Source organism: Lepisosteus oculatus, chromosome 14, assembly GCF_040954835.1.
Source record: "Lepisosteus oculatus isolate fLepOcu1 chromosome 14, fLepOcu1.hap2, whole genome shotgun sequence".
Lineage (NCBI taxonomy): Eukaryota > Metazoa > Chordata > Actinopteri > Semionotiformes > Lepisosteidae > Lepisosteus > Lepisosteus oculatus.
Genome location: NC_090709.1, coordinates 43,826,882 through 43,850,425, shown reverse-complemented (window position 1 = coordinate 43,850,425; position 23,544 = coordinate 43,826,882). Strand labels below are relative to the sequence as shown.

Sequence of the window (23,544 nt, the reverse complement as noted above, 5' to 3'; positions counted from 1 at the left end):
GATCTGACCCCCTACAGCCCCGTATATTCCTGGACAGGATATTTACCACCAGCCTCGTGAACGTCACATCTTGACCTCTCCCAGGAGGAGCACAATTAACACAGAATCCTCTCTCCATTTAGCAAATAACACAAAACTCTGTTTACCTGTCAAGACAGAAAACCAGGCTGCTGCAGGTGAGGCTTAAACTCACAACCTCGGCATGAGTCCACTGAATATGTCATTTTACATGGAAAGAGATTGGAAGTCAAGAAGTTATGGTTTTGTTTTAATACTTGCCTACTCTTTTAATTTTTCGGTCAAATCTTTTATTTGGGAGTACTTTCAATTGATGTTAATCCTTGTCCCGATGCACGATTCTGGGCCATGGTGCATCTTGAATAATGTTCTTATAGGCTTCAGTTTGGAAAAGTGCGCTCTTCAGAAGCTACAGAAACCGCTAATGGTTACATAACACTTAATGCAAAAGCAACGTTTGGGTTTGAAAAAGAATATTACTTGCTATGAATACAAACACTGTTACAGCAGGCGTGTTAGGGCTATTTTAGCTTAGATCATCAATTCATCTTACATTTCTTCTCCATCTATATCAACAGCGTCATCGCTACTGAGCGCTAAAGGCAGGTCCTGGCAATACAATCTTCTTTAGAAAACATTTTTAAAACTATTTCCACTACCATACGTAAAGTAAAAGATTCCGATTGCACGCAACTAATAAATTATCTTTTCCAGGGACGTTGTAGCTAGATGCAAATTACAATCAAAAATATCAGTATCAGCTTTAATATTTTCTTTTGGATCCACAGGACGATCAGCATGAGCCATCAAGGAGCCTGTAGTGATAAGAAGTTTAAAAGCGCACAAGTGATCTGTCTTTGGTCAAAGGAATTGCTGGAGCAGTAGGACAGAGAGCAATATCTAGCAGCTGTAGACGATGTTCGGGGAAGAGATAATTCTGTTTTCAGCACAGGGAGTGAGAATGAGCTCAGTCCGGCTCCCAGCAGAATCAATTCTGGTTTGGTTACTACCAGACTGTGCGTCTGAGGCTCTTTGGATCGCAACGTGAAAAAAAAAAGAACAAAAAACATTTGCTCACATCTTGTGATTTCCACGAGAGGAAGAGAAGATATCACTTTAAAAAAAATCAGAACTGAAGATTTGGATCCGGGACCTCATACTTGTCAAATGATTAAAATAATAATTATGAAAATATCAGGTTGTGTTTCTGCAACATATCGTGCACAGTATGCCATTTTGTTTCTAAAAATACAGTAGATTGTACTTAATAAAAATGTACAATTCACCGCTGGTATAAACAGATGTGTGCTGTGTTTGCCTTTGTAAGCATTTGTTTAAAAAATAAGTTCACAATACGATAAAAAACACAGAAAGCACAAACGTAATAATATCATGATACAAAATCAATACCAAATCATAAAGCCAATTAAGTACCTATCCTTTGAAAACAGTGACATTTGTATCTACTTTTGAATTACAAATCAGACAGCGTAGTCCCTTAATTCAAAGATAAGATATTTGCCAAAACAAGACAACCAGATGTTAGCTGAATTCGGAACAAGAGCCTCTGCTTCATCGTTTATTGAGCTTTTGATCAACGTCTGAGTGAAAAAGATTAGCTATTTTAACTATTTGATTAAAGTTCACAAAAGCACCTTTCTTCGAGCTGGAGTCGAAACAGCGACTTAAGGATTCCTAACTGTTTCTAATACAGTCAGCTGCGCTACCAACTGAGCTATCGAAGGGATTTAAAGTGGTCCTCTCTGGCACATATTGCCCAATGTAGTGAAATATTCCGGGTACTTAAATTCCAGTTCGACATCGTTTCCTTAGTCTTGTTTACCTTGCATTTAAGCCATAAACCAGGATTCTACTGTATAATCTTCCGGGGATGTTACAAAATGTTTGATGGGGCATCAATCATTACAGGTGGAAATCCACTCCTTTTTTTTTCCTCGAGGCATCATATTAAACATTTCATTTGGATCGAGAAGAGGATCACCATGAGAGACAGAACAAACTGTTTGATTCCGGCTTTATTGGGAACTGTATCACAGCTAATGCATGTAAAGCCTTCAGTATGCGATAGTGAGAGCTCAGTTATGCCAGGGAGTGGGAGTGAAGAGAACTGAACTGAAATTTATTAAATTCATATTTAAATAGAGTGTAAATCATCAAAGTGTTCTGTCACTTAAAACTTATTACAACACTACCAGGAGTGGGGATTGAACCCACGTGGACATTTGTCCATTGGATCTTAAGTCTAACGCCTTAACCACTCGGCCATCCTGGTCTACAACGATATGCTTTTCAGTTGTTTAACATTTAAATATGATTCAACAATTAAAAAAAATTAAACCACGAAACCTCTTAGAGTTGCGAGAATACTTCCTTTGTGTATAAAATACATTGTGAATGCTTTCTCAGCCTTTACTTTTTCGTTTTTATGACATTTTTTTGACCGAGCACGAATATTCTTTTGTCCATATCTTCACAATGGAAGCACAGAACGCTGTCAAACCAAATGCATTTTAAAGACCAAGACTTGTGGATATTTCCACAGCCTCTACATCTAAGTATCAGTGGGCTAATTATCTTTTTTTAAACCTCCGGTTTTTCATCGATGCGTAATTACGCACTTACTGGAACCCGGAGGACCGCTGTGTACAGACGTTCACAACGCAAAAAATACTGTTCAATACGGCTTCGTGCGAATAACCCGTATATGACCATAGGAATCAGAACAGCGCAGTCTCCAATTACCCAGACTGTAAGCACAGGAATAAAGCTTTGTTTGATTTCTGAAACCCTTCCTTTACGCCCTGTTTTCATTCAGGTAAGGATCAACTATATTGACAATACTGCTGACAGCGGGAAGATTAAAATATTCTTTACTCAGCAGCTCATTAAAAACAGCTCCCATGATGTTCAAACCGATTTTTTACACAGAACACTGACACAGCTTTGCGTTCTGAATCTCTTTTTCTCGTGCTTTTATTTAATATGGCACAATGCACTGGGATAGGGGTATTCTGTTCACAAGCCAATAGCATTTAAATCACAGCACCCACAATGCTGCAAGTAAGTGTTTTGCACACCAAGCAGGTCTTCTGACTTTTCCCAGCTTTGTTTTGGGTTGTGGAACCTTTATTTCTTATGATTTTCTGAAGATAACACTACAGGTATACACTGGGATAGGGGGTCTTTTTCATGGCTCAATAGTAATTCAAATACAACAGCCACACTGCTGAAACCATATGTTTTACACACCAGACAGGGCCCCTAACCTCATACAACCTTGCTGTGGCTGTGGCCTCTTTATTTTTTTATGATTTTCTGAAAGTAACACTACAGGTAATACACTGGGACAGGTGGGTCTTCTTCATGGCTCAATAGTGTAGTGGTTTGATGGGTTTACTGAGACAATTATTAATTGTAACAGTAATCACAAGGTTGTTCGTTGTAGCTTTTAGAAAATCAATCGTCAGAACAACTAACAATGCACACACACGGGTTCAATACACGAGATACATTAATTAAAATAAATTGTGCACCAAAGATATACTAGTCTGCCTGGATACGAACCAGTGTTATTACCCACTGTTACTCTAAACTCGGAAGTAAATACATTACTCATGAATTAAATTGATAACATCTTGTGTTGAGGTACAATTGAATTCTCGAGACGCAATGTAGAACATGGGGTTTACTTATCCACTGTGTATGGATTTGGAATCTCCCGGCACGAACACCAAACCAGCTGACAGGCTCTGTTGCAGCCTCTGTTGCAGCGGTTGTCCAATGGGCGTTGTGTCGGCGTTCTCTGGCTACCGGCCAACCAGTCGAGGTGCAGCTCGGAGTAGGACGGGCGGAGGAATCTGACTGCGGCGCGCAGGGCAGTCGTTGCTCCGAGGGGATCTACCAGGAGTCTGGCTGGCTAGTAGAAAGTCTCTATGCACAGAGTGTGACCGCGAGTCCTCACAAGTCACTCTTTTGCCTGGGAAGAAGCTGGTTCGTTCCTGGTCCAGCGCTGCTTCTGAATAAACTATTCAGGTTGTCGACAAGGGTCCAACTGTAGGCTGCCATTGATCAAGCGGAGCATTCACGTTGGTAGAATTCTGAGTACGTACGGGATCCTCGGCCTCGCGCTTAGAACAAAGTCCAAGTCCTTTTGCAGACAACAGCAGTTGTCACGTGATTGTCTCTGAGGATGCGCGAAAATGGCCAAGGAGAGCCCCGATCTGAGCTTGCACTCCCTTTTTGACCAAGGCCCAGATGTGTGCTGATTGGTTGAGAGTTTGGCGGGCGTTGGAGACCCACGTGGTATTACCACGCCCTGCCAGTCCCTGATTGGTTGGTCAAGATGAGATATAAGTCACTTACTCTTGACACTTAGGAATGCAGTCCAGATGTCCATTCGGCACTCCCTAGACTGATAGGCACCAATGGATGACCATTGATCATGATAGCCAGGCTTAGCTAAGCGCATCCCCGTCTGGGAGCTTGTTCCTTATCAAAAGAAAACATCTTAAATCAGCCTGCATAAATACTTTCTCTGTGGCAGCACCACAGAGATGGAGGGTGAGATGGGGCCTCCTTTAGGACAGCATACCAACGCTTATTTCTGTATTAACAAGAATTGCCGCTACATATAACCCCCCTTTTTGAAGGTCACGAGGTCCTGAGGCGTTGTTGCCTTCAAAACAAAAAGTGATGTCTGTTGTACCACGGTGGATTCTACCACCCAATATTCACATTACCTCTCGAGAATTTGTACAGGAAATAGTGTTGGAAAGAACATTGCGTATACCTGCTCTCAGTTATAAGGTACATAGAAATGAGGCATCGGGCATCATCATTAGCCCTAGACCTTAAACTTCCGGCAGTTCACTATCAGTATCGGATAGCTCTGCAGCAGGCAGACGTTTGGGAGTGGTTACCTGATTTCGGTGATACACCATTGCTCCCTTTGTCTCATTCAAACTACCCCGCAAGGCTTTGATACAAGAGAACAGCATCCAACACATTACCCCAGCCATGATCCAGCTACCCAGCAGCAGTGTCAAGATGACCACGTTTACTGTTCCCAGCGCCCCAGAGGATCCACAACGACTGTGCTTGGGACCTACCAGCGTAATTTTTAAGTTTGTGTCGTTGAGAACAAATTCGAGTAACTGTACACCCTCAAGGCTTACTGTCTCTTGGATTCTCTCATCCAAGTCAACGCTGTGTCCTCTGAAAGCGTCCACAATCTCGAGTTTCATACAGTTCTGACTCCAGATGGTATAGTGCTAAATCGTTGAGATGCACTATAGCTCCTTCAGGAACTTGTAGAAAAACTGTTTTGTTGGGTAGCTGCACTTCGGTAGCTGTGTCATGTCTGTCATAGGTTCTTGTAACAGTTAACTGTGGTGTGCTGACCAGCCATAGCTTTCCCACCTGCTCAACCTGGGGTTCATTAACCTCACTTTTGCTCGTCACTGTGGCTTTACACTTTTCAGTGGCAGCCCCCTTTCTGATACCACACAACCTCTGAGTTGTGTCCCTAAGGAATGGCTTACTTGGGGATACCCAGTGGATATCCTTGGTTGACACAGTTCCAGGTTTGGAACAACGTACAAATTTGGATCATCCTCCTGGTAAGCTACGAGCGGTGGGGTGGTCAACTTCACATGCATGTCCCCCCTCCAGAAGCCAACGTTCGATATAGACTTGAGTCTATAGATATCCTTGCTACTCACGATGGGAAGGTTCAACAGGAAACCTATTTCCTTGGCTTCGGGGTTGACATGTATGGGAATGGCACTGCCTAGACTGTATGCAAGATGTACTTGCTTTGGCTGCACCATTTCAGAAGTGGTGGTCCTCAGTACATCTTCTACCAAGGACAGTGGAACCAAGTAGGTTGGAATCTGTCCCATGGCTAGGCTAGTTACCGTGGCACTAAGCTCCCTAAGCAAATCCTGCATCAGCATTCTGACCTGTTGCACGTAAGCATAATCCTACTGTAACACGTCGACAATCCTGCCCACGGTGTGGAGGGTGTTATTTAACACTGCTGCATGAAGGTTTACTGCTAATATTGTGCCCTGTAAGGGTTTCCCTAGGCTTTCCAGCCGCTGCTTCTGTTGATACAGTCTTTCACTACCCTCTGGCATTTCTGACACCTGCCTTCTTGGGGCAGTCAGGGTGAGAGTGCCGGTAACAAACAAACCTACCAAAAAGAGCAAATGCACAACAGTGGCGGCAGCAATCAGTCCTCCCAAAAGTTTTTAAGGGTGGCTGATCCCAGTCATCTCCTTCTGAGTGACTGTCGCCTTTCTAAGCTGGCGCAGCGTGTACATGGTGTCTTCCTCAGTATGCCATGTGGCATCCTGGGCACCAACATCCTGGAAATCTGGGGAGATCTGACGCAGCTGCTGATGCTGCTCCTCCATTTCCAGGGCATCTGCTTTTTTGATTTGTTCATGCCTGTGCTCTAGGAACCCTGCAGGGGGCGGTGCAGCGGTGGAGCATGCCTGACCCTCGGCTGAGTGGTCATCTGGAGCACCTGAGTGATCTGGGATTGTTACCCCATTCTCACTGTTCAGGTCCACCCTGCACCCCTCCTGATTGAGGAATCCCTCTATCGGCATGTTTACAATCGTTCGCTGGGCGTGGGTGTAGGACACCTGCTCGCTCCCCCCTTCCCTCGCTAGGGGTTCAGGGAGCTGCCCCAGCACTGGGATAGCTAGTTCACTGTCTTTGAACTCGCTATCACCCACCAGGCCCATGTCAGTGCAGGCGGGGATTCTGACACCCCTCTTTGCGATGTCCTGCGCTGGCAGGCGGGTGGCTTGAGCATCCAGCTCCAGTATGGCTGAACCACTGTTGGTCAGACTCAGACTGACAGACTGAGCTGGTGGCTGTAAGAAAACCGGCTCGGCTTTCATTCCCTGTCCCTTCTTGGGGACTGGGTGTGTTGGAAACCCTGCCGTTGAGGCAGGAACAATCAGGTCGGTCTCTCTCACTACCTGGTAGTTGTGAGAAATAATGTTACCTGACTGCAGGTTCCCTGGATCACAGCAGAGGGAATCGGCATCTGGGATCAGATGTGTCCACAGCGCAGTAGTCCCAGTGTCCAGCTGGACCTCCTGTCTAACCTGTGAATGTTGCACCAGGGGCACCTGGCGGTGGCCCTGTGACAGCTGCTCAAGCAGATCCTCACTAATAGAGGACCTCTCAGAGCTAAGGGTGAGGGCTACTTCACCAACCTGCTCTCTTGCCATCTGGATCCTTTCCACCCCTGCGGGGTGGTGGTCCTGACCCCTCTTGGGTGCCAGGGTGCACAGGGAAAGCTCCTTTTCATCACCAAGTGGGGAGATCCGCTCCTCTTTAGGGATGTGAAAGGGGTTTGCTTTACCTGGTGGATCAGGCGGCTGCTCGGAGCACCGCTCCTGTGGCATGGAGGCTGTTGGGACCTTGGCCAGGGCACGACTTCCCTGTAGTTTTGGAAAGCAAGAAGAGACATTTATTTCTCGTCCAGAGGAACCAGGAGGAACCTCCAACTCAGCTATAGTGTTCAGTGGGCACTGTGTGATCACAGCATAACCACTGAACCCCCCTTTTTGCTGTGCGACAGGCTTAGGGTTTTTGACCTGAGCCCACAATTTTCCACGCTGGCAGTCCACCAGAGGCTCCAGCCTGTCAAGCAGGTCTTGGCCAATGAGTAGTGGCTCTGTTTTAAACCTAGAGTTATAAACAGGATGCACCACGTTCATTGGCCCGAACCTAAGTGCCACCCACACTCGGTGTGTGATCCTGGCATGATCCTGGGTATAGCTGGAAATATCTATCTTACACGGTTCTACCTTAAGTCTGATGCCTTTTCCTTTTGCTACTCGTTTGAGCTCGCTGAGTAGATCGGCTGACATCAAACTAATTTCAGCCCCAGTGTCAATCAGTGCTTCTCTATCTAAGACGTTTTCAAGAGAAACCTTGATATAAATACGCCTTGCTTTGCCTTTCTGGCTGAGATTCCCTAAGAATTGTTGGAAGCCTGTCTTTTCTTTGACTTCAGGGGCGGGGTCAGCGCCCAACTCAGAGTCACAGCCTTCTTCCAGGCAGGAACCCTCCCACCCAATCAGATAGACTGAGGGAGGGGTTTGGGACGGATCCCCGCCTCCTCCAGTGAGAAGGGGCGTGGTCCCCCTCAGCTTATTCACGCTTCCAGCATTCGGTGCGGAAGGTTTACCCTGTCCTGATCTCTCAAGCAGGGCTTGTTCAAGCCGGGCCAGGCGGGCTGCAGTCGACTCCCTTCGTCCAGCCTTATGATAGGCTCTGCCTGAGCCCTTGCCTTCCCCGTAGCGCTCACGGCGGCTCTGACGCTTAGTGCGGTCCTGCCTGCCTATTTTGCGCCGGGGCTTAGGGGGCTCAGGAACCTCAGCTCCCTCGAGCTGAGGCGAGTCGTCAACCCTGATGGCTTTAGTGGCGAACACGGCCGTTTTAGCAGGTTTTCGCTCTGAGGAAGCAGAGACTTCAGCTCCCCAGGCTTTTTGAGCCAACCTTCTAATGTCAGCCATTTTCATCGCTTTTGCATCAGTGTGCATCACAATCATTTTCCTGACTGAGGGATGCAGATTAGCAATGAATAAACCTTTGAAATTCACGTTCTCTTCGCAACCCTCTTCATTCCGCCCTGCAAAATAAGTGCAGGCGACTCATAATAGTCGCGAGGGGCTTCAGCTTTTTCGTGCTTAATATGGTGCGCAGCGGCCACAGCAGCTATGGGATCGATAAAAGCCGAAAATTCTCCGATCATTGCCTGACACAGCTCCTCAAAGCTATTACAGACCTCCGGTCCTTGTCTAGACATCCACTGGTGGACCGCTCGGCTGGTAGTTTTCCTTACTAACATAGCCTTTTCCTGTTCGGACGCTCCGGGCATAAACTGCAAAGTATATCTCAGCTCATCGATGTAGGTTTCCACATTATTCCCTGAGACTGACGGGTCAAACCTTTCTACATCTTTGGCTAACTGCCTCAGGGAGTGGAGGTTAATTTTTACGGTTTCTCCGCGGGCAGGAGGACGGCCATAATCAGGAGCAGGGGGTCTATGCCTGAATTGCATCGCCCTTGCGTCTCGCGCAGGACTCGGCGATCTCCCCTATGCCGATCCGACCACAGACCCTGGCCGGGAGAAACCCCCTCCCGGCGCGCTGGGTGAGCGCTCCGGGCTGCTAGGTGGGCTGGCATGCAAGTGGGATCTAGCCTGTTTTGCTTCCAGTACGGCAGCATCTAACTCCTTTTGCCTTTCCTGGCTGAGCTCATTTAAACTCTCTATTTCTTTTTCTTTTTCTTTCAAGCTCGCTTCCAGGTCTCTCCTACCTACCTCAGCCGCAGTTTCTCTAGTAGACAGGTCATCTAATTTACCTAAAACTTCCCTGAGTCTGTCTTCACTTTCCTCATTTTTCACTCTCTTTTCTCTGATTATATCCAACAACTCAACTCGCTCCGCCTTATATCTTTCTAGCTTTCCCTGAAGCTTTTGAAACTTTGTCAGCTCAGACAAAGACAGTTCCAGCTGTTTAGCTAGATTTAAGGCGAAACTCGATAGGACCTGAACTGCATTCACAGACCCTCCTGTGTTAAGCTGGTTCGCTACCTTAGTTACAAGATTTACTTGCAGCTTCTCAATATCATCAAAGTTCAACTTTTCGATACCGCTCCAGTAACCAGGATTGTCGTCACTAGAAATAGTACTTATAAGCGACTCCACTTCAGACATTTTAGCAGCCATTGTCATTACGTCAGATAAACTTTAAGAGTATTACTTTTTTTCCTTTTTACCAAAATACAGTATGGAATCTAAACACCCGAGCAGATGGATTTCCAATCAGCACACGTTACACTAAATGCTAGAAAAAAGGGGGATTTCTTTACGCAGTTATCAGCACACCTGGTATTCGCGTATAGAAGCTGCGGTGCTGTGCTGAACTTGAACTCACAGCAACATCAGTTATTCTGTGCGATTGATTCTCATTTCATTCTAAACTCGCCCGCACAGGGACTCCATTAAATGTAGTGGTTTGATGGGTTTACAGAGACAATTATTAATTGTAACAGTAATCACGAGGTTGTTCATTGTAGCTTTTAGAAAATCAATCGTCAGAACAACTAACAACGCACACACACGGGTTCAATACACGAGATACATTTATTAATATAAATTGTGCACCAAAGATATACTAGTCTGCCTGGATACAAGCGGCAGACCTTACTGTGAGGGTTATCAATATACAAGGTATATAATCTCGAAGAGATGCAAACACAAAGAGATACACAACAGAGAATGTATGTCAATATATATCGTTCAGTTACCAAATCGCTAATCAGTGTTATTACCCACTGTTACTCTAAACTCGGAAGTAAATACATTACTCATGAATTAAATTGATAACAACTTGTGTTGAAGTACAATTGAATTCTCGAGACGCAATGTAGAACATGGGGTTTACTTATCCACTGTGTATGGATTTGGAATCTCCCGGCACGAACACCAAACCAGCTGACAGGCTCTGTTGCAGCCTCTGTTGCAGCGGTTGTCCAATGGGCGTTATGTCGGCGTTCTCTGGCTACCGGCCAACCAGTCAAGGTGCAGCTCGGAGTAGGACGGGCGGAGAAATCTGACTGCGGCGCACAGGGCAGTCGTTGCTCCGAGGGGATCTACCAGCAGTCCGGCTGGCTGGTAGAAAGTCTCTATGCACAGAGTGTGACCGCGAGTCCTCACAAGTCACTCTTTTGCCTGGGAAGAAGCTGGTTTGTTCCCGGTCCAGCGCTGCTTCTGAATAAGCTATTCAGGTTGTCGACGAGAGTCCAACTGTAGGCTGCCGTTGATCAAGCAGAGCATTCACATTGGTAGAATTCTGAGTACGTACGGGATCCTCGGCCTTGCGCTTAGAACAAAGTCCAAGTCCTTTTGCAGACAACAGCAGTTGTCACGTGATTGTCTCTGAGGATGCACGAAAATGGCCAAGGAGAGCCCCGATCTGAGCTTGCGCTCCCTTTTTGATCAAGACCCAGATGTGTGCTGATTGGTTGAGAGTTTGGTGGGCATTGGAGACCCACATGGTATTACCACGCCCTGCCAGTCCCTGATTGGTTGGTCAAGATGAGATATAAGTCACTTTCTCTTGATACTTAGGAATGCAGTCCAGATGTCCATTCGGCACTCTCTAGACTGATAGGCGCCAATGGATGACCATTGATCATGATAGCCAGGCTTAGCTAAGTGCATCCCCGTCTGGGAGCTTGTTCCTTATCAAAAGAAAACATCTTAAATCAGCCTGCATGAATACTTTCTCTGTGGCTGCACCACAGAGATGGAGGGTGAGATGGGGCCTCCTTTAGGACAGCATACCAACGCTTAATTCTGTCTTATTAACAAGCATTGCCCCTGCAATAGCAATTCAAATACAACAGCCACACTGCTTAAACCATATGTTTTACACACCAGACAGGCCCCCTAACCTCATACAACCTTGCTGTGGCTGTGACCCCTTTCTTTATTTTTTTATGATTTTCTGAAGGTAACACTTCAGGTAATACATTGGGATAGGTGGGTCTTCTTCATGGCTCAATAGCAATTCAAATACAACAGCCACACTGCTGAAACCGTATGTTTTACACACCAGACAGGCCCCGTAACCTTATACAACCTTGCTGTGGCTGTGGCCCCTTTATTTATTTTGTAATGATTTTTTCAATATGGCACCATTAGACAGCCGGTACATGGGGATAGGGGGGTGGTATTCACGAGTCAATAGCTCTTCAAGCACAACAGCCACAGTGCTGCAACCAGGTGTTTTACACACCAGACAGGCCCCCTAACCTTATACAATCTTGCTGTGGCTGTGTCCCTTTTCTTTATTTTTTTATGATTTTTTCAATATGGCACCATTAGACAGGCGGTACATGGTGATAGGAGGTGCTATTCACGAGTCAATAGCTCTTCAAGCACAACAACCACAGTGCAGCAACCAGGTGTTTTACATCAGACATTTCACCTAACCTTATACAACCTCGCTTTGAGTTGTGGAACATTTCTTTATTTTTTAATGATTTTTTTACTGTAATCAAGTGTTGTGCTCATTAATAATAATAATAATAATTGCTTACACTTATATAGTGCTTTTCTGGACACTCCACTCAAAGCGCTTTACAGGTAATGGGGACTCCCCTCCACCACCACCAATGTGCAGCATCCACCTGGATGATGCGACGGCAGCCATAGTGCACCAGAACACTCACCACTATCAGTGAGGAGGAGAGAAGAGAAATATAGCCAATTCAAAGAGGGGGATTATTAGGAGGCCATGATTGGTAAGGGCCAATGGGGAAATTTGGCCAGGACGCCGGGGTTACACCCCTGCTCTTTTCAAGAAATGCCATGGGATTTGTAATGACCACAGAGAGTCAGGACCTCAGTTTTACATCTCATTCGAAGGAAGGCGCCTGTTTACAGTATAGTGTCCCCGTCACTATACTGGGGCATTAGGACTCACATGGACCGCAGGGTGAGCGCCCCCTGCTGGCCCCACTAGCACCTCTTCCCGCAGGAACCTTAGTTTTTCCCAGGAGGTCTACCATCCAGGTACTGACCAGGCTCACACCTGCTTAGCTTCAGTGGGTTGCCAGTTGTGAGTTGCAGGGTGATATGGCTGCTGGCCATAATCAGCAGCCTTCAGTACTGAAGCAGGTGTGAGCCTGGTCAGTACCTGGATGGGAGACCTCCTGGGAAAAACTAAGGTTGCTGCTGGAAGAGGTGCTAGTGGGGCCAGCACCACCATTAGGCAGGCCTCCTGACCTTTCAAAGTCATGCTTTGTTGTGTGAAACTTTAATTTTTTGAACATGGCAACTTCCACCGAGATGGGTGGGGGGTGTCGGGGTGCTCTTCAATAGCTTTTTCATCTATACACACAAACGGATGTAACCAAGACACTCAGAACCTGTCACGCAGGGGCTGACTGCTGAGGATAGGGATCCAATGCGGTGCCCTTGGTAGGGTTGGCACGAGACGCAGGCGTAGTCGGAGTAAACAGGCAGGGGTCCGAGTCCGGGAAGGCGTATGTCGAAAAAAACTCAGTCTTCACTCAGGTTGGGAGATTGTCAACAGAGATCTTTAATACAATCAGCTGAAGGGGAGCATATCACAGAGAAAGGGTTTACCCTAGCACTCAAGACATGCTCACTGGACTGAAGTTATACTTTCCTTTTTTATACATTAAAAGTAGGCAATACTTTAACATATCAAAGGAACATACAGGGAAAGGGGCAGTGTCAGAAGTCAAACAAACAGGACAGGGGGGTGCCATTTGGCATCCTACAATCTGTTTCAATTTTCTCTGGTTGAATGGGTGTGAGGAATCACAGGCTTTAGTTTGCACCTAAGACAGTGGTCTTAGGTGCGAACAGAAAACCTTTCCCACGCATAGTCACTGTCCTGACCTTTTGACTCGGTCTTCCACATGTAGCACAGGCGTAGGCACAGAATCGACAGGCGAAAGTGTAGTCGAGGGACTGGCAGGGGTCGGAGTCCGGGAAGGCGTAGAAGTTGCGTCGGTGTGGATTCAGAAGGCAGAGGCGTAAACGAAGAGACAGTCTGGGGTCAGGATCCGAGAAAGCGTAAAACAGGCGAAGGTACAAAATCGAGTGGCTAAAGCGAAATCGGAAAAGCGGGGTTGAGGTCCAGGGGAGAAGTCGTAGTAAGGCAAAGGTGTAGTTAGTACGTAAGCTCCGGGAGAGAATCTCAATCGTGAGCAATGACCGGGGGACAGATAAGGGTTTAAGTAGAGGACTGATTGACACGTGCACGTTTGGTACGGGGAGAGCTCGTAGGAATGCGGGAGCGCTTGCCTGCGTGAGGGAGATTCGTGGCAAAACCAACAGAATCAACCTGAACTCACAGAAAAACAAGAATGCCCCCGAGACACCTGCACCCCCCCCCCGGACCACTCTGGTATCAACACCCCCAAACCCATCCATACCAGCTAACAAGACTCAGAATCGGTGCAACCCTCCAACCTGGACCAAGAGCAGGATGGGACAAGAACCTGCACCACACTACGTACACAGGTTTGTATTTTTGGCTGAAGATGAAAATGTCTAACATAGATTGTTTTGGTTCTAGCAAACAATAAAAATAGTTGTTAAAATCCAAACACACATAATGAGATCACTCTCTGTCAGTATGTGTAACATTCTGGGTCTGGGCTCCTCTGTATTTGGGCTAAAGAGAGTTCAACAACATTTATTAAATGCACTGACATCATAATTTGACAAGATCCATTGTTTAGGGGAGACTTGACCACCCACTGTCCCCCTGGTATCGTGAAGCTCATTGTCCTTTAGCTTTCCAAACCAGAATCACTTGGGACTCCGGGGGGATCGGTGTATGCAAAATATGAATTCCTTATGCAAGAAATTGTATATGGTCAATATAGCGATCATATCTTATCAGCAGATGGTAATCTCCAAGGAACAAGTAATAGGTTTATTCCACGCTGAAAAATGATCAAATGATTGATGAACCCAAGTGATTTGAAAGAAATGTTAAACAACTCAAAGCGAGGTTGTATAAGGTTAGGGGAGCTGTCTGGTGTGTAAAACACCTGGTTGCAGCACTGTGGCTGTTGTGCTTGAAGAGGCATTGACTCGTGAAGAGCACGATGTACTATCCCCATGTACCGCCTGTCTAATGGTGCCATATTGAAAAACTCATAAAAAAATAAAGAAAGGGGCCACAACCACAGCAAGGTTGTATAAGGTTCTGGGGGCTGTCTGGTGTGTAAAACACCTGGTTTCAGCAGTGTGGCTGTTGTATTTGAAATGCTATTGAGCCATGAAGATGACCCACCTGTCCCAGTGTATTACATGTAGTGTTATCTTCAGAAACTCATTACAAAATAAAGAAAGGGGCCACAGCCACAGCAAGGTTATATAAAGTTAGGGGGCCTGTCTGGTGTGTAAAACACTTGGTTTCAGCAGTGTGGGTGCTGTATTTGAAATGCTATTGAGCCATGAAGACGACCCACCTGTCCCAGTGTATTACCTGTAGTGTTATCTTCAGAAACTCATTACAAAATAAAGAAAGGGGCCACAGCCACAGTAAGGTTGTTTGAGGTTCGGAGGCCTGTCTGGTGTGTAAAACACTTGGTTTCAGCAGTGTGGGTGCTGTATTTGAAATGCTATTGAGCCATGAAGACAACCCACCCATCCCACCTGTAGTGTTATCTTCAGAAAATCATAAAAAAATAAAGGTTCCATAACCCAAAACAAAGCCTGGAATAGTCAGATGACCTGCTTAGTGTGCAAAACACTTACCTGCAGCATTGTGGGTGCTGTGGTTTAAATGCTATTGGTTTGTGAACCAGTGCATTGTGCCACATTAAATAAAAGCAAGAGAAAAAGAGATTCAGAACACAAAGCTGTGTCAGTGTTCTGTGTAAAAAATCGGTTTGAACATCATGGGAGCTGTTTTTAATGAGCTGCTGAGTAAAGAATATTTTAATCTTCCTGCTGTCAGTACTATTGTCAATATAGTTGACCCTTACCTGAATGAAAACAGGACGTAAAGGAAGGGTTTCAGAAATCAAACAAAGCTTTATTCCCGTGCTTACAGTCTGGGTAATTGGAGACTGCGCTGTTCTGCTTCCTATGGTCATATACGGGTTTTTCGCATGAAGCCGTATTGAACAGTATTTCTCGCTTTGTGAACGTGTGCACACAGCGGTCCCCCGGGTTCCAGTTCGTGCGTAATTACGCATCGATGAAAAACCGGAGTTTTAAAAAAAGATAATTAGCTCACCGATAGATTGATGTAAAGGCTGTGGAAATATCCACAAGTCGTGGTCTTTAAAATGCTTTTGGTTTGAAGGCGTTCTGTGCTTCCATTGCGGAGATATGGACAAAAGCATATTCGTGCTTGGTCAAAAAAAATGTCATAAAAACGAAAAAGTAAAGGCTGAGAAATCATCCACAATGTATTTTATACACAAAGCAAGTGTTTTTGTAACTCTAAGAGGTTTCGTGAAAGCGCTACAGGCGTGCCAAAATCGTTTTCGAACTTCAAGCTAACTTTACCCCGGTAAGTGAAAGGCAGTCATTTCTCTAAAGAGGTGAAAGAAAAGCTACTCCCCGTCGGGGAATCGAACCCCAGTCTCCCGCATGACAGGCAGGGATACTTGCCACTATACTAACGAGGAAGACATCGCTCTTTCCAACCCTCGGCATCGTGTCCCGACCCAGCATGCTGGAAGCCGACGCGTGCTGTGATTCCATTACGGAGCAGAAATGACAACCGAGGAGCCGAGAGATCATTTCAGCATTTCGCGTCTGAACGGAAAACACAAACGACCAACTCGGAATGACTTGCCTTTGACGCTTCTCAAAGCGTTCTTTGTGCATCGAACAGACCCACTCACCTCTTAGTGTGGCGGGATCTGCACAGTGCATGTCGCAGCGCTTCCTGCTTTCACTTCAATGTGCTTCCTGATGTCGAGTCGACTGCCGTGCGGAGGCTCTGAAAGCGAGAGCAATGAAAAGGTGCACGACGCTGTGAAAGAAAACAGAGAAGTGAAAGGCAGTCATTTCTCTAAGGAGGTGAAAGAAAAGCTACTCCCCGTCGGGGAATCGAACCCCGGTCTCCCGCGTGACAGGCGGGGATACTTGCCACTATACTAACGAGGAAGACATCGCTCTCTCCAACCCCCGGCATCGTGTCCCGACCCAGCGTGCTGGAAGCCGACGCGTGCTGTGATCCCTTTACGGAGCAGAAATGACAACCGAGGAGCCGAGAGATCATGTCAGCATTTCGCGTCTGAACGGAAAACACAAACGACCAACTCGGAATGACTTGCCTTTGACGCTTTTCAAAGCGTTCTTTGTGCACGACGACTGCGCCGCCTAGCAGATACAAATGGGTTGTACAACTTTGAACTAGCAAATGGAAGAGGGCTAAGCCCCCTCTCTTTTAGCCCAGGTTCGATCTGTCTCCCAGAATCACCAGGGCGCACACACACACACACCCGTGCCGTTGAAGTGCTCTGCTTCATTTCTAAGGGCAACTCAACATTCACTCCTACCCCGAGTGCAGAAAAGACAGCATCCACAGCAACAACAGCTCAGGTCTCTGCACAGGAGCTAAGCTGCCCTCATCTCCTCTGCTCTGCGGCTCCTGCGGAGTGGAGTCCTGCCTGGAGCCATGTTTGCAGGCGGCGGCTCCCCGCGCCCTGTCTGGGCGTCGTGTCCAAGAGCTCCTGGGAGGAAGAGCGAGCCCTCCCACTCGGGGGCTTTTCCACGGTCTGTGTGAGGAGGGGCGGGTGTGTCCAGTAGCTTATCGAGCGGAAGCCTGGGGCGGCGGAGAGCTGTGATCGTGCAGACCTTGAGGTGTCACCTCTTTGTCTGCTTTCCCGCCCCCCCTCCGCCCAAGCTCTGCTCCAAAGTAGCCCGGCAACCCCTCACACCTGCACGTGTCACAACCTAAGGTGCGGTCATGAGACACCCATGGCGTGTCGTTCTGTTCTTGCTAATTGTTTCCTGCCCGTCGCAGGCAGGAGTCCATGCGAGGAAGATGCGCTGGACAGAGCTCAGAGGACGCAGCTGGGTGGCTTTCCTTCTGAGTGACGTTCCTGCAACACTCTCCCGCTACTCTTGGTGCGCTCATGCCACAACACAGGAAGGCTGGAGCAGGTGGCTGTGGGATTTGCGCACTGCTGAAATAGCTCAGTTGGGACAGCGTTAGACTGAAGATCTAAAGGTCCCTGGTTCGATCCCGGGTTTCGGCATTTTGTTTCATCGCGCCCTTTGTTCCTCTCTCCAGCGCCACCTGCCTAAAGTGACGCGTCCCTTTCTCAGCCCGAAACGCAAGCGAGACACCAGCAGCAGTCCCTACAGGTTTCCGTAGTGTAGCGGCTATCACGTTCGCCTAACACGCGAAAGGTCCCCGGTTCGAGACCGGGTGGAAACAGCCTCGTTTTGCACGCTCCTGTACTTCACAGAGGTCTTGAGCGACCGGTCATTTGTTCCCAATGTATTTCCGGTGCCTTCGTGCACTCTTGTACCAAACGCACGTTCCTTCTGTACGCGGAGCCGATCATTTGCAATTGGGCTGTGCCGACAGACCAGGTCGAGCTCTGTCGGCTCAAAAGCAGCGCAGGACCTGCAAGAACAACAGAAAGATTAGCATCCAGCGGGGGCCTCTTAGTGAGCCCAAGAGCTCATCAAGAATCGGCTCCAGCAACAGGGCTGGGCGCATTGTTCCATTCTCCGCCCACTCTCGGTGTAAACAAGTCCCTCCTGGTCTCTGCTTGAAATGCACTTTCCTGCGTTTGCTTTGGTGTAACTGGCTTCCCCTGCATGGACGAATGTGAAGAAGATCCTTAGTAAGTCATTGAAGAAAACCGAGAAGAGGTCGGAGTGGCCTCTGTCGTTCATCAACGATCCAGTCAGGCAGTACTCCTCTGTAAAGCGCCGTTCGTTCACGTCGATTGGCTTTTTTTTGCCTTCATTCGTGCGAGTAGTAAAAGCAGACGCCCCTATTCTGCCGTGACCCGGATTCGATCCGGGGTTGTTGCGGCCACAACCCAAAGTACTGACCACTATACGATCACAGCGAGTTACCGAGACACACGCGGCAGGGCGGAAAGGGCTGTGCTCTCTTCGTGTGACATAATTCGGAAAAGTCCTGACGTTGCATTTCAACTGAGCCCCAGTATACATCGACCCTTCGACACTCTGAGTGACAACTCTCTTGCGTGTTTTCTCATATTTATGTAGTTTGCTTGCTTGATGCCGTGAACAGCATGGTTGTTCGCTGCCATATAGTCTAGCGGTTAGGGTTCCTGGTTTTCACCCAGGCGGTTCGACTCGGTTTTGCCTCCTGCTTTCCAAAAGATCAGCACCGTGTACGAAAGAGCCGCATTAAAACTACTCGAACGTGCAAAACGTGCGAGAAGAGGGGGCGCTTGTTTCCAACCGAAACTTCTCGCGTGTGAGACGAGCTGATCATCGCTGTGGGAGGGTTACTCTGGTAGACAGGGCTGACCTTCGGCAATAGGATTTATAGTCTCCAAGATGATATTTGCACTTTTTGGAGAGGCGATTTTCTCCACTTCAGTAGCCCGATTTCGTCGATTGCGTGGAGAGGGCTGTAGAATGTGGCGCCGCCTTTCCTGCTCCGTCCATGACAGGCGTGCTGGTCTCTGGAGAGAGAGCACGGTCCATCAGCGCACTCCAATAAAGGCACTGGAAGCAGCTAAATCGCATTGGCGAAGCTCAGCGCTGGGCCGCTGGGCACGTCTTACCACCGTTTCCGTAGTGTAGTGGTTATCACGTTCGCCTCACACGCGAAAGGTCCCCGGTTCGAAACCGGGTGGAAACAGACATCTTTTGTCGCCAGGCACAAAAGGGGATTGGGGATTCGCCTAGCGCTGTGATCGAACAGACCCACTGGACCCACCTCTTAGTGTGGCGGGATCTGCACAGTGCATGTCACAGCGCATCCTGCTTTCACTTCAAGGCGCGTCCTGATGCACCCCAGTCTCCCGCGTGACAGGTGGGGACAGGTGACAGGTCCTATACTAACGAGGAAGACATCGCTCTCTCCGACCCCCGGCATCGTGTCCCGACCCACCGTGCTGGAAGCCGACGCGTGCTGTGATTCCTTTACGGAGCAGAAATGACAACCGAGGAGCCGAGAGATCATGTCAGCATTTCGCGTCTGAACGGAAAACACAAACGACCAACTCGGAATGACTTGCCTTTGACGCTTCTCAAAGCGTTCTTTGTGCATCGAACAGACCCACTCACCTCTTAGTGTGGCGGGATCTGCACAGTGCATGTCGCAGCGCTTCCTGCTTTCACTTCAATGTGCTTCCTGATGTCGAGTCGACTGCCGTGCGGAGGCTCTGAAAGCGAGAGCAATGAAAAGGTGCACGACGCTGTGAAAGAAAACAGAGAAGTGAAAGGCAGTCATTTCTCTAAGGAGGTGAAAGAAAAGCTACTCCCCGTCGGGGAATCGAACCCCGGTCTCCCACGTGACAGGCGGGGATACTTGCCACTATACTAACGAGGAAGACATCGCTCTCTCCAACCCCCGGCATCGTGTCCCGACCCAGCGTGCTGGAAGCCGACGCGTGCTGTGATCCCTTTACGGAGCAGAAATGACAACCGAGGAGCCGAGAGATCATGTCAGCATTTCGCGTCTGAACGGAAAACACAAACGACCAACTCGGAATGACTTGCCTTTGACGCTTTTCAAAGCGTTCTTTGTGCATGACGACTGCACCGCCTAGCAGATACAAATGGGTTGTACAACTTTGAACTAGCAAATGGAAGAGGGCTAAGCCCCCTCTCTTTTAGCCCAGGTTCGATCTGTCTCCCAGAATCACCAGGGCGCACGCACACACACACCCGTGCCGTTGAAGTGCTCTGCTTCATTTCTAAGGGCATCTCAACATTCACTCCTACCCCGAGAACAGAAAAGACAGCATCCACAGCAACAACAGCTCAGGTCTCTGCACAGGAGCTAAGCTGCCCTCATCTCCTCTGCTCTGCGGCTCCTGCGGAGTGGAGTCCTGCCTGGAGCCGTGTTTGCAGGCGGCGGCTCCCCGCGCCCTGTCTGTGCGTCGTGTCCAAGAGCTCCTGGGAGGAAGAGAGAGCCCTCCCACTCGGGGGCTTTTCCACGGTCTGTGTGAGGAGGGGCGGGTGTGTCCAGTAGCTTATCGAGCGGAAGCCTGGGGCGGCGGAGAGCTGTGATCGTGCAGACCTTGAGGTGTCACCTCTTTGTCTGCTTTCCCGCCCCCCCTCCGCCCAAGCTCTGCTCCAAAGTAGCCCGGCAACCCCTCACACCTGCACGTGTCACAACCTAAGGTGCGGTCATGAGACACCCATGGGGTGTCGTTCTGTTCTTGCTAATTGTTTCCTGCCCGTCGCAGGCAGGAGTCCATGCGAGGAAGATGCGCTGGACAGAACTAAGAGGGCGCAGCTGGGTGGCTTTCCTTCTGAGTGACGTTCCTGCAACACTCTCCCGCTACTCTTGGTGCGCTCATGCCACAACAGAGGAAGGCTGGAGCAGGTGGCTGTGGGATTTGCGCACCGCCGAAATAGCTCAGTTGGGAAAGCGTTAGACTGAAGATCTAAAGGTCCCTGGTTCGATCCCGGGTTTCGGCATTTTGTTTCATCGCGCCCTTTGTTCCTCTCTCCAGCGCCCCCTGCCTAAAGTGGCGCGTCCCTTTCTCAGCCCGAAACGCAAGCGAGAAACCAGCAGCGGTCCCTGCAGGTTTCCGTAGTGTAGCGGCTATCACGTTCGCCTAACACGCGAAAGGTCCCCGGTTCGAGACCGGGCGGAAACAGCCTCGTTTTGCACGCTCCTGTACTTCACAGAGGTCTTGAGCGACCGGTCATTTGTTCCCAATGTATTTCCGGTGCCTTCGTGCACTCTTGTACCAAACGCACGTTCCTTCTGTATGCGGAGCCGATCATTTGCAATTGGGCTGTGCCGACAGACCAGGACGAGCTCTGTCGGCCCAAAAGCAGCACAGGACCTGCAAGAACAACAGAAAGATTAGCATCCAGCGGGGGCCTCTTAGTGAGCCCAAGAGCTCATCAAGAATCGGCTCCAGCAACAGGGCTGGGCGCATTGTTCCATTCTCCACCCACTCTCGGTGTAAACAAGTCCTTCCTGGTCTCTGCTTGAAATGCACTTTCCTGCGTTTGCTTTGGTGTAACTGGCTTCCTCCGCATGGGCGAATGTGAAGAAGATCCTTAGTAAGTCATTGAAGAAAACCGAGAAGAGGTCGGAGTGGCCTCTGTCGTTCATGAACGATCAGTCAGGCAGTACTCCTCTGTAAAGCGCCGTTCGTTCACATCGATTGGCTTTTTTTTGCCTTCATATGTGCAAGTTGTAAAAGCAGACGCCCCTTTAGGGAGCCTGTCAGCACCCGTTGTTTTCCCCTTCTGTAAGCTCTCCATAGCCTCTCAGCTCTTCTACTATCAAATCCCCCTCAAGTACTTCCCTATCTTCTTCACTCAAAACGTTTTCTAGCTTTGAGGTAAAAAAATGAATTTCTTCATCCTTTACCTCTGTAGAGCTTCTCTGTCCTGTCCCTTGTTTCTGGTCTGCTGTCCTTCCTGTCCCTCTCTTTCCCTTGGGCTATATATTTCCGGGTCTTGCACTCTGTCCTCGCTCAGCACTGACATTCGGATGTCCTGAGACCCGCCTAGCACCACGTCCACTCCCTGAGGGCACAGGTTTCTATACGGCATTCCTGAACTCTTTGCACTAATGAGCCCGGGCCTTTTTCCCGTCTCGCCGCTACGCATATGGGTCTTTTTCCGCACTCCTGCTCCCCACGGTTAGTCCCTTTGGACGTCCGTGACAAGAAGGCCTCGATGCAGGAGAGGATAGCACTCAGCTCTGTACTCTCTCTTCCCTCCTCATCAACTACTCTTTCCATGACAGACTTGGAGCCTACCACTTTACTGAAAAAGAAGCGAGTACACTTCTCATTTTCTTCCAAGAACTGACCTCTGCTTCTTAACAGCACTCCTCGACTGCTTTCTTCGACTATGCTCCGGATGTCCTTTTTTAAAAGGGTGATATCCTCAAGCACATTGAAGCCACTGTGCAGCATCGTGTAGAGACGCTGCAGCTGCCTCTGTTTCCTGGCTAGAACTCCTCTCCGTCTGGCAGCAGCCTTCCTTCCCTCAGCCATGAAAAAGGCCATTGTCCTCACCTTCACCTCCTCCCACCACTCTCCTACTGACCCGTACAGACACTGCAAGGACAGCCACTGTGATAGTTTCTCCTTGTAGCGGGATACTACCCCCTCGTTCTCTAGCAGCTTTGTGTTGAGTTTCCAGAGGCCTGGGCCAAAGACAGTCCCGTCCTGGAGTTCCACTCTACACCCTAAAGCCTGATGATCTGAGAAGAAGACTGGCTGAAGAGTGACCCCAACAACTTTCACTCTCTCTGAGACAAAGCAATAGTCAATTCTGGAGCTGCTATTCCTCCCTGACCATGTATATCCTGCTGTTGTGGGATATATACATCTATATGTGTCTGAGAGTTTAAAGTCTTGAACTAAGTTTTGCAGGGCCAGTGAGCTGGAATCCAATTTTATCGGAGAGCTAGACTGCCTATCTGTGTGCTCTAAGAAACAATTAAAATCCCCTCCCACTATCACGTCTGTGCTACATAACAATAGGGGAGAGAGTGCTTTGAGTAGCTCCACCCTTCCTCCCACGTCAGTAGGACAATACACAGAGATTAGCCGCAGGTTAACAGTCCCCCATTCCACATCCACACACAGCAACCTGCCATCTATGACCCTCTGAATACTTTTCAATTTGAAAGCCCATCCTTTGAAAGAATGGCCACGCCAGAGGCTCTGTTGTTATTGTCCCCTGACCAAACAGAAGGCCCTTTATCCCACCTATCTTCAAAGCTTTTATACCTCTCTTGATAGGCTAAAGCACACTCCTGCAAC

The 23,544-nt window shown here is 48.3% G+C and overlaps 8 non-coding genes across 8 annotated transcripts; 5 read left to right on the top strand and 3 right to left on the bottom strand.

The window, feature by feature from the left end:
- Window positions 1-2,228: 2,228 nt before the first annotated feature.
- trnal-uaa (transfer RNA leucine (anticodon UAA)) lies at window positions 2,229-2,311 on the bottom strand. Its single transcript has one exon. It is a non-coding gene; the product is annotated as a tRNA-Leu (tRNA).
- Window positions 2,312-16,672: 14,361 nt separating this feature from the next.
- Window positions 16,673-16,744, bottom strand: trnad-guc (transfer RNA aspartic acid (anticodon GUC)). Its single transcript has one exon. It is a non-coding gene; the product is annotated as a tRNA-Asp (tRNA).
- Window positions 16,745-17,768: 1,024 nt separating this feature from the next.
- On the top strand, window positions 17,769-17,841 carry trnaf-gaa (transfer RNA phenylalanine (anticodon GAA)). Its single transcript has one exon. It is a non-coding gene; the product is annotated as a tRNA-Phe (tRNA).
- Window positions 17,842-17,950: 109 nt separating this feature from the next.
- trnav-aac (transfer RNA valine (anticodon AAC)) lies at window positions 17,951-18,023 on the top strand. Its single transcript has one exon. It is a non-coding gene; the product is annotated as a tRNA-Val (tRNA).
- A 1,340-nt stretch (window positions 18,024-19,363) lies between these two features.
- Window positions 19,364-19,436, top strand: trnav-cac (transfer RNA valine (anticodon CAC)). Its single transcript has one exon. It is a non-coding gene; the product is annotated as a tRNA-Val (tRNA).
- Window positions 19,437-20,057: 621 nt separating this feature from the next.
- trnad-guc (transfer RNA aspartic acid (anticodon GUC)) lies at window positions 20,058-20,129 on the bottom strand. The gene has a single exon. It is a non-coding gene; the product is annotated as a tRNA-Asp (tRNA).
- A 1,024-nt stretch (window positions 20,130-21,153) lies between these two features.
- On the top strand, window positions 21,154-21,226 carry trnaf-gaa (transfer RNA phenylalanine (anticodon GAA)). The gene has a single exon. It is a non-coding gene; the product is annotated as a tRNA-Phe (tRNA).
- Window positions 21,227-21,335: 109 nt separating this feature from the next.
- trnav-aac (transfer RNA valine (anticodon AAC)) lies at window positions 21,336-21,408 on the top strand. The gene has a single exon. It is a non-coding gene; the product is annotated as a tRNA-Val (tRNA).
- Window positions 21,409-23,544: the final 2,136 nt, after the last annotated feature.